Below are 9,947 nucleotides of genomic sequence, written 5' to 3'. Positions count from 1 at the left end.
AGTACCCTGTAAATGGTTCGTCTAACGACCTACAGGCTATTTCTCTACCATTCCACTATCCAACAAACAAAGAAAACTTAACTCCGCCCGAACAGGCCATGAAGGCCCAACGGTACAGACCGACCGTCGTGTTATCCTCAGCCCATAGGCGTCACTGGCTGCGGATTGGAGGGACATGTGGTCAGCACATAGCTCTCCCGGCGGGATGTCAGTTTACGAGACCGACTTTCAAACAGCGTGCGGGAATGACAAACATTTAAATCTTTCCGTTGCAGTTCTCATTTCTCTTATTTCCTTAGGATGATCATTTCTTCCTATGTAGGTGAGCCCTAAACAATATTTTCGTGTTCGAAGGAGAAAAATGGTGATTTGCATTTCATGAGAAGATCCTACCGCAACGAAAAACGCCTTTCTTTCAATCACTGCCACCCCAACTCGCGTATCCCCCCTCTGTTTCGCGATAATAGAAAAACGAGCTGCCCTTCTTTGAAGTTTTGAATGTCCTCTGTCAACCTGTCTGATGCGGATCGCACACAACATAGCAGTACTCCCGAGGAGAGCAGACAAACTTAGTGTAGGCTGTGTTTAGTAGAGCTGTTGCCTTTTCTAAGTATTTAATTGGAACCGCAGCCTTCAGATTTGTGTGATTTATTGTGAAACCGAAATTTAACCGATTCCTTTTAGTGCTCATGTGGTTGACTTCACATTTTCATCACTTAGAATCAATTGCCAATTTTCTTCTGCAATAAAACAACAAATTAGACTTTCACACTACGCCAGATTCTCTCTTACATTGACAGTTTCCTTGGGTTCAGGCTCAGACAAACTTCTGGATTCAGATTATATCACGGATAATAACCGTATCTCCGTAATCTCCAGTAGTGGGCTTATTCTCCTTCACTTGGCTGGTTCAATAAAATAAACGTGATTGAAATGACATTTTACAGTTTTTATGGACGACATGTTGCAAAGTGTGACCGAGTGATGCAAAATATGATTGCTACAACCAAGTTTCCCTAAATGCATCGCAAACTGGTTTTTCTCCACGTAAGGCCAAGAACCTTGATTAAGATAAGGCATCTGAACGTAGAAAAATTTGCCGCGAAATAAAACCTTCAAGGGATAGCTTCGCGATCTTTCTGAGCTACAGTGAGTATTTACGAACTCAGTAAGCTGTTTTAGCTCTTAATATTAGATCTTCGAAAGTGGTTATCATTATAGCGTACAAGTAGATTTAAGCGTTGCTGAATAATGTGCATCAGCACTATACAATATACAGTTCATGAAACTGGCGTTTCAAATTTTCGTGGACTGCGGTAGACAGTATTCCAAGGTCCACGAGTGGGAGCTCCGAACGGTATTCCCGCTAACTTCATACGCATTAGCCAATAGCTGCGCGACACGCCGGAGCGGCCTACCTGATTGTAGTGCCTTGCATGCAATTGTATCGGGCGCGGAAACTGGCAACTGTCGCTCGCGCCGCCCCTGTGAAGAGAGAAATGAGTGTCGCAGGCATTCGGTCGGTCGCTCTCTCAACTTCCGCTGCTTCGCTGCCTCACGTTACGCCGGCGCCGTGCAGTTAGCATTCACTACTTTTCACAGAGTTTCGGTGTCTTCACGCGATTCTTAAAAGTATAGTGTTTAGTGTGCTGACACTTTGCTATTGTTATTTTTCAAGTTTGTTTGGTGTGTGTGTGTGTGTTTTGGGGCTTATGGGCGCTCAACGTCGAGGTCATCAGCGCCCTGACACACATTAAAGCGAACGAATGTGGACAGACTTAATAAAACTGAAACACACACGCAAAGAAAGCAGGAAAAGAAGGTAAATGCTACATAAGAAAGTAAAACGTAAGGAAAAGGAAAACGTAGCAACAAGAATGCCACAGGAAATTGTCATTGGCTGGCCACTTACATAAAATATGGGCGAGCTTGTCACACAGTGAGCAAATTACGATCCTCTCCCTACAATCTTTGTAAAAACATTTGACATGGCACAGAACTTTAAAACTTTAACCACATTCGTCAGAGTGTTGCCTACAAAAGACGGCAGGTCCGCTGGCAAGTCAGCCCCGGCCCGCTGGTCAGAAAATAAAACGGAATCCAATAAAACGTGGCGCACAGTGACCTGGACGCCCCAAGCACCACACATTGGAGGGTCCTCCCGCCGGAGCAGGAAGCCATACGTCATAGGACTGTGGCCTATCCGAAGCCGAGTGAGGAGAACCTCGTCCCGTCGACAGGGCCGAAAGGAAGTACACCACACACGCGTTGTGGGCTTGACTATACGGAGCTTATTGTCAGTCACTTCCAGCCACTCATCCTCCCACCGACGCATGACTCGTGAGCTCAACAGCGAGGTGAGTGCGAGCAGGGGTATAGCACACTGAAATACTTGTGGATCGAGACACGCCTCCTTGGCTGCGAGATCTGCTCTTTCATTCCCAGCAATGCAGACATGCCCCGGAACCCAGCAGAAAGCCACCACCTTCGCCAATCGCTGTAGGTGGAGGAGGGCATCCTGGATGGTCTGGACTATTTTATCTGCTGGATACAAACGTTGCAAAGAGTGAAGGGCACTTAGTGAATCGGAACAGACAAGAAATTTAGGGCAGGAATAATGTCTAATCTGCTCCAGCGCCCGCAAGGTCGCAGACAATTCTGCATCAAAGATAGTAAAAGTCTGAGGTAGTCGGGCCTTGAGGACACGATCCGGAAAAACCAACGGAATCCCGTTGTTTCGACCCATCCGTGAAAACAGCTACATAGTCGTTGTGCTCAGATAAAATGGCAGAAAATGCTGCATTAAAAACGGTGGCAGGAGTGCAATCTTTCTTGCAGTGCAATAAATCTAAAATCACTCCGGGCCTCTTCAGTAACCAGGGTGTCAGGCAGTTAAAACCCAGGATTTGGGGTTGTACAGACTCCGCACATGTTGCACACGGATCCCAAACGGCAACGTAGCCCGGGGACGGTGGGAAAAAAGGTGGTCCAGAGGTGGATGAACAACAAGATAGTGAGTAGGCGAGGTGGGAGCTGCAAGAAACTTACAAGCATGTTTGGATTTGAGCCATGTCTCATTCAGTAACAATTGACAATTACAGTGAAAAAGTAAAGTACAAAAAACTGTAAACGGATGTGTTCCTACCGGCAAGAATAGGAGGATTCATATCCTTTTTTTTCAAAGTTGATAGAAATGTGCAAAAAGCTTTTTGCAACGTGTGTATTAAAACATATATATCGCATGGAGGTTTGAATGATGTTAAATGGTATGTTAGCGTCCCGGAACACCAACGGGTGAAGGAGCTCAAAAAGAGTTCTCAGGCTACACGACAGTTCTTAAAGCACGATGTACTGACAACAGACGACGATTATTACACAACACACCATAAATACAGGGTGGCACACGAAATGTGTTACCAACTGTTTCTTTCGCAATTTACGACGCACATTAGATATCCCGCTGGGATCTCTACAGCAGTACCAGCAGAGCTTGGAAAAACAAATGAGTTACGAAATGACGTGTAATTCGCGATATTGCCGCTAGGAGGCTAGTAAGCAGCAATGGCTGACAATGGAAGACTGACGACACAGCAACGATCGGCAATTGTGTTACTTTTTCATGAAACGAAAAGCCTTCTTGCGAGTCAGAAGCGTTTCGACAACAGTTTAACACACGATGCAAGACGACCATCCACAGGTTGTACGATAAATTTGTACGGGAAGGAACAGTATTGGAAGCGAAGCAACCTCGGCCTAAGCCTGTTTGTTCGCCGGAGAATATTGAAGCGGTACGAGTTGCTATGCAGAGAAGTCCCGGGAAATCGTGTAGAAAGGCAGCAGTGCAACTGGGAATATCCAGACGCTCCGTTCAACGCATTCTTAAAAGTGACCTCCATATGTACCCATACAAGGTGACCTGTGCACAGAAGCTCACTGAAGAACACAAGCAGCAGAGACTACTGTTTGCTCAGTGGGCGGAGGATAGGTAAGAAACTCTCAACAACGTTTGGTTTTCAGACGAGGCGCATTTTCTTTTTTTTTGTTTTTTTTTTTTTGTTTTGGTTTTAGGGCGCAAAACTGCTATGGTCATTAGCGCCCGGTCCGTGACTTAGGAAACAGTAAAAAACCGAAAATGGAGACCAGCAGCAATGGGAGCGAAACTCAAAAAATTGGAGAAACTAAAAGCAGAAGGAAGGCTTAAAAATCCACTACAGAAAGGGGTTGGTTGTCCCCAAAAAAAGCTTCAAATGACTGACGTCATTTCACTGGCACTAATAAACTCGAGAACGCGATCGGCCGAGCGCGTGTCATCTGCTAAAATTGACGATATATCAGGCGACAGCTGTAGACGGGCGCTTAACGGAGTAAAATAGGGGCACTCAAAAGGTGTCTTACCGTCCACAGCTGAGAGCAGTGGGAACAGAGTGGGGGAGGATTGCCGCTTAAAAGATGTCGATGGCTAAAAAGACAGTGCCCTATCCGGAGTCGAGTTAAAATTACCTCCTCCCGACGACGCGTTCGGGAGGAAGAGGTCCAAGCACAAGGAAGAGCTTTCAGTCCCGTAATTTATTATGGGGAAGTGTCGACCAATGTGCGTGCCATAAAAGAACAACACGACGACATAAAACGCTCCGTAGATCGGCGAAGGGAATCGATTGAATAGCTGGCCGAAGAAGAGAGACTGCAGCCTTGGCCGCAATATCGCCCGCCTCATTTCCACCGATACCAACGTGTCCCGGGAGCCAGAGGAACGCCACCGAGACGCCCCCCAGGTGGAGCAAGCGCAGACAGTCTTGAATCCGGTGGACCAGAGGGTGGACAGGATAAAGAGCTTGGAGACTGAGGAGAGAGCTGAGAGAATCGGAGCAGATAACATACTGTATCCGCTGATGGCGGCGGATGTAGTGGACAGCTTGGAGAACAGCGTAAAGCTCCGCAGTATAAACCGAACACCGGTCGGGAAGCCTAAATTGATTTGGGGTGTCGCCAACAATATAGGCACTCCCTACACCAAACGATGTTTTTGAGCCATCAGTGTAAATAAATGTGGCGTCCGTCATTTGTGCACATAGAGCAGAAAATGCCCGACGATAAACAAGTGAAGGGGTACCATCCTTGGGAAACTGACAAAGGTCACGGAGCAGGCAGATCCGGGGACGGAGCCAAGGCGGTGCTGTACCCCAAGTTGTCAAGAAGGTTTTAGGAAAGCGGAAGGAAAGAGAATGGAGCAGTTGACGGAAGCGGACTCCCGGTGGTAGTAGGGAGGAGGGGCGGCCTGTATACCCTACATCAAAGGAGGCGTCGAAAAAAATGTCATGGGCTGGATTAGCAGGCATGGAAGACAGATGGCTAGCATAACGACTCAGGACTGCTCGCCGATTGGACAGCGGAGGTTCAGCAGTCTCAGCATAAAGGCTTTCCACAGGGCTGGTGTAAAAAGCTCCAGACACTAAACGTAATCCACGGTGGTGGATGGAGTCTAGACGACGAAGAATAGACGGCCGAGCAGAGGAGTAAACTATGCTTCCATAGTCCAATTTCGAGCGCACTAAAGCGCGATAGAGGCGGAGAAGGACCACTCGGTCCGCTCCCCAGGAGATACCATTCAGGACACGGAGGGTGTTGAGGGATCGCAGACAGCGAGCCGAAAGATAGGAAACGTGGGAGGACCAGCACAGTTTTCTGTCAAACATAAGACCCAAGAATTTAGCGACGTCCGAAAACAGAAGGTTGACGAGGCGCATTTTCATTTGGACGGTGTGATTGACAAACAAAATGTACGCTTTTGCGCCACTAAAAACCCACAAGTGCTTCATGAACGACAACATTATGCTCCGAGGATTACAGCGTGGGCAGCAATTCCCAGTCACGGACTTATTGCACCCTTTTTCCTTGAAGAAACTGAACAGCGAACGTTATTTGGGATTGCTTCGCAATAGCTTCATTCCACAGCTTCTTGCTACTGCCTTGGCCTTCAACATGCAGTGGTTCATGCAAGATGGAGCAAGGCCACATACTGCAAACACTGTGTTGGAGTTTTTACACGAGAATTTTGACACGCGGATCATTTCACTCAGGTTTCCAGGTCGATTCAATGACGGACAAAATTGGCCCCCCAATAGTTCAGACCTCAAATCACGTGACTTTTTCTTTGGGGGTACCTAAAGGAAAAAATTTTCCCGCAACGTCACGTGATTTAATGGAGCTCAGAAGACTTATTCTTCAAGCTTGCAATGAAATTACGGAAGACATGTGCCGTAGGGTAATCACTAACTTCAGAGTTCGTTTGAAGAAAGTTAGGAAACGAAATGGTGGACATATTGAGCATGTGCTGAGTTAGAACTAATCTCCATGAACGGCTCTTCATTGTAGTATATGTTCGTTTCAGATTGTATTGTCAAAGTTTATATTCAAAATCAAAATGGTAACATTTCGTACGCCACCCCGCATATAAGAAATTTTTGACTGCGTAACCAAGAAAATGGGCGCTGCAAAAAGTGTCACGTCCAAAACAACGGTTTTGTCCAGAAATTTGTGCGACTTTTGTCAGTGTGTCAGAAGCCTCTAAATTTCCCTCAAGTGTTAAAATAAGTGTGCGATACGTTGCTAAAGGAAATCACTGACAAGCAGACACCAAATGAACATCAATTAATTCCTAAATAAACGTTCGTTGACCCAAATTATAAAAAGTATGCTTTCAAAAATAGTAGCGAGTAGGACGCAGTCGACACCCGTTTAGTGGTCAAAGTTCAAGAAATAATATGTAACAAAAACAGAATGATATTCCATATCCCGCCCAACCACAAATTTCGTCATCCCTGGGTGCACTAAGCTCATCAAAGATTTGAGCGAAATTCGACAGAGGAACAATGGCTTCCTCCACAACAAAACCCAAAAGACGCTAATACTGCAGAAACAGATACTTAGCTGAACTACTTTTACAGGTTGCCTGACCTGTTGTTTTGGTGGGAACACAGAGAATTAATATACCTTTACTTGCACCAAATTGCAATGAAGAGGTTGTGCTTACCAGCTGCCTCAGTTCCTTGCGATAGCATTTTTTCAAAAGCTGGTCAAATAATGACGGAGAAAAGGAATAGGTTGCTCACAAACGAGTTGTCTAATTATATAATTTTTCTACAATATAATGGTTAATACTTTGAGTTTAGACATTTCATTAAAAGAAACTACTATAATTGTAACATTATTCTGAATAAATATTTGTTGCCCTTCCAACACAGTTGTGTAGGCTACCCTTTATATAAATATTTCTTTCTCATCTCAAGAATAAATTTTTGTGGCCTATTAAATAAGAACGTGTTATTCCTTCTCCAGGTTGCATCAGATATGAAAAAGAGGCAGAAAGCAGATAAACGCTCTTATTGATTCCTGCTGCCCCTTTTAATAACATATTGGGTAATTTCCACGAGTGTCTGCCTACCGAAGCTGCGGGCCCGAAACGATAGATAAGAACTTGTGATTGTAAATTGACCACGAGACTGAGGTGGCGGGAGTTATGATAAATTATTTGTGCGTTGCTACGGAAATCTATACGAATTTTTCGGTAATGAGTTGAGATGTCTGGTGTCTTAAGACGTTTATTCGGTCGATTGCCTGACGTGGAAGAATAATTCCATTCTTATCTAATGCAGGGAATTGTTTGAATTTTTGTCGAAGTATGGACTAACACTGGATGACGACAGGAGAGATTGTGTAGATTGCGGTGGGCGAAGTCTATGAAAGTGCGTAAGAAGGGTTCTGATATGAAACTTCCTGGCAGATTAAAACTGTGTGCCCGACCGAGACGGCATGTCTCCGCAGTATCCTTTCTTTCAGGAGTGCTAGTTCTGCAAGGAGAGCTTCTGTAAAGTTTGGAAGGTAGGAAACGAGATACTGGCAGAAGTAAAGATGTGAGCACCGGGCGTGAGTCGTGCTTCGGTAGCTCAGATGGTAGAGCACTTGCCCGCGAAAGGCAAAGGTCTTGAGTTCGAGTCTCGGTCGGGCACACAGTTTTAATCTGCCAGGAAGTTTCATATCAGCGCACACTCCGCTGCAGAGTGAAAATCTCATTCTGGAAGGGTTCTGATAGTTCAAAAATGACTGAGCACTATGGGACTTAACTTCAGAGGTCGTCAGTCCCCTAGAACTTAGAATTACTTAAAGCTAACTAACCTAAGGACATCACACACATCCATGCCCGAGGCAGGATTCGAACCTGCGACCGTAGCAGCAGCGCGGTTCCAGACTGCAGCGCCTAGAACCGCTCGGCCACTCCGGCCGGCGGTTCTGATAGTGAAATACCTTTTCAATTTCCTTGTGGAAACACTGGTAAAAGAACGCCTATCAGGAAAAATATTCGAACTTATCGAGCCAGACCAGCATAATTCTTGTACCCTGCTGCATTAGAGCGTAACACCCTGCAAGCGACAGCATCAGAACTGACTTATCTACCAATACCGTGTGCGACTACTTCGGGTTTGGCAAAGAGGTCTTAAGCCCGTGTTCCAAGATCCACCTAAACCGTACACCTATGCACCAGTGCCACTAACGTGCATACCTGTAACTACAAACTGGTTCACTTCCGACCTATTACACCATCCACGCGGGATATACCTAGCACGCATGCGCAGCAGCTGACAATACACGGAAGTCCTTCTCAAAGGTAAGAATTATATGTTTACACGTTTTGTTATCATGCCAGCCAATATCACTGATAAAATACCGATAAACGCCCTGTTATGTTGCAGACTGGTTGTAACATTACGTTTCCTGGCGAATGGGGAATCTTACAGAGACTGGCTTTTAGCCACAGAATAGCACAGCCCACCATTTCAAAAGTTGTGAATGTATGCACTGCAATTTGCAGCACTTGAAAGGACCAATACTTAAAGGTGTACTTGTGTTATTTGTCCAAGTTTTGAATATACGATATGTAAGTGCTACTCAGAGTTTTTCAGCCCTCTATCGCACTGGGCGAAACTTCACAGACCTTTTCGCCAATAACTACCCCAGTTTTTCTTTTCTGTCATGCTGGATTAAAAAAGAGGTGCGATCAAAACAAACATGAACTTTCGTAAGCTAAGGCATTACGATACAAATCGAAAATAACCGTGTGGCGTTATATGCATATTACTCAGAAAGAAACTATTGTCGACGTATCGTATTATTATACGGCGAGTCACATGTACATCTTTCCTCGCTGTATGCCTGAATGAAGACGCTTAACGCCTCTATACTCCATTTCATTATATAGAATACGAAGCTATCAAAAGAAAAAAATCCTTTCACAAGCAGCTATTGAAGAGTCCACTACAAAAAAAGTTTCTTTAATGCATTTATGAAATTACTGAAAAAAAAATGCCGAAGACCCATACCCCTTCTGCGCATGCGCGAGTTATCGCTGCCTACTGCACATAAGCGGATTGGCGGCGGTTTAGAACTGCTCTCTATTTTGGCGCGCGGATAATGTGGTAATTTTCGTAGTTTCAACCGTTCTACCGCTAGATGGCTGTCGCGCTAGACGGGTACCTTTCGCGGCGGATTGTCGTGTAATACCCCCTTTATGTAGTACTCACGAACGAGTGTACCGATCGGTGGAGCAAATAAGATTATTGAAGTGGGCGATTCGCACATAGCAGGAAGGAAAACCAGGAGGAAGACATAAGAATGAAATCGAACACACTTAGGTATTCGGTGGCACAGAACGATAGTCCCGAAAGTGGTTTGTGGCAAGTGTGTTCTCCGGAAAGGCGGTTAACCAGTCGGTTTCATAAAGCACTTTATACTGCCCGGTAGCAAAATGATTACAGACGGCTCTCACTCTCACAAGCCATTAAAAACAGAAGGATTTAATCATGAGTTCGTGAACCTGTGGGTAGAGTTCGTGCCTTCCGATGATCCAAGTGTGCATATGAGCGGCTGTGGAAATCAGTTAACTCTTTCATTAA

This window comes from Schistocerca nitens, chromosome 2 (assembly GCF_023898315.1).
Source record: "Schistocerca nitens isolate TAMUIC-IGC-003100 chromosome 2, iqSchNite1.1, whole genome shotgun sequence".
Classification (NCBI taxonomy): domain Eukaryota; kingdom Metazoa; phylum Arthropoda; class Insecta; order Orthoptera; family Acrididae; genus Schistocerca; species Schistocerca nitens.
Note: the sequence above shows the minus strand (reverse complement) of the source record.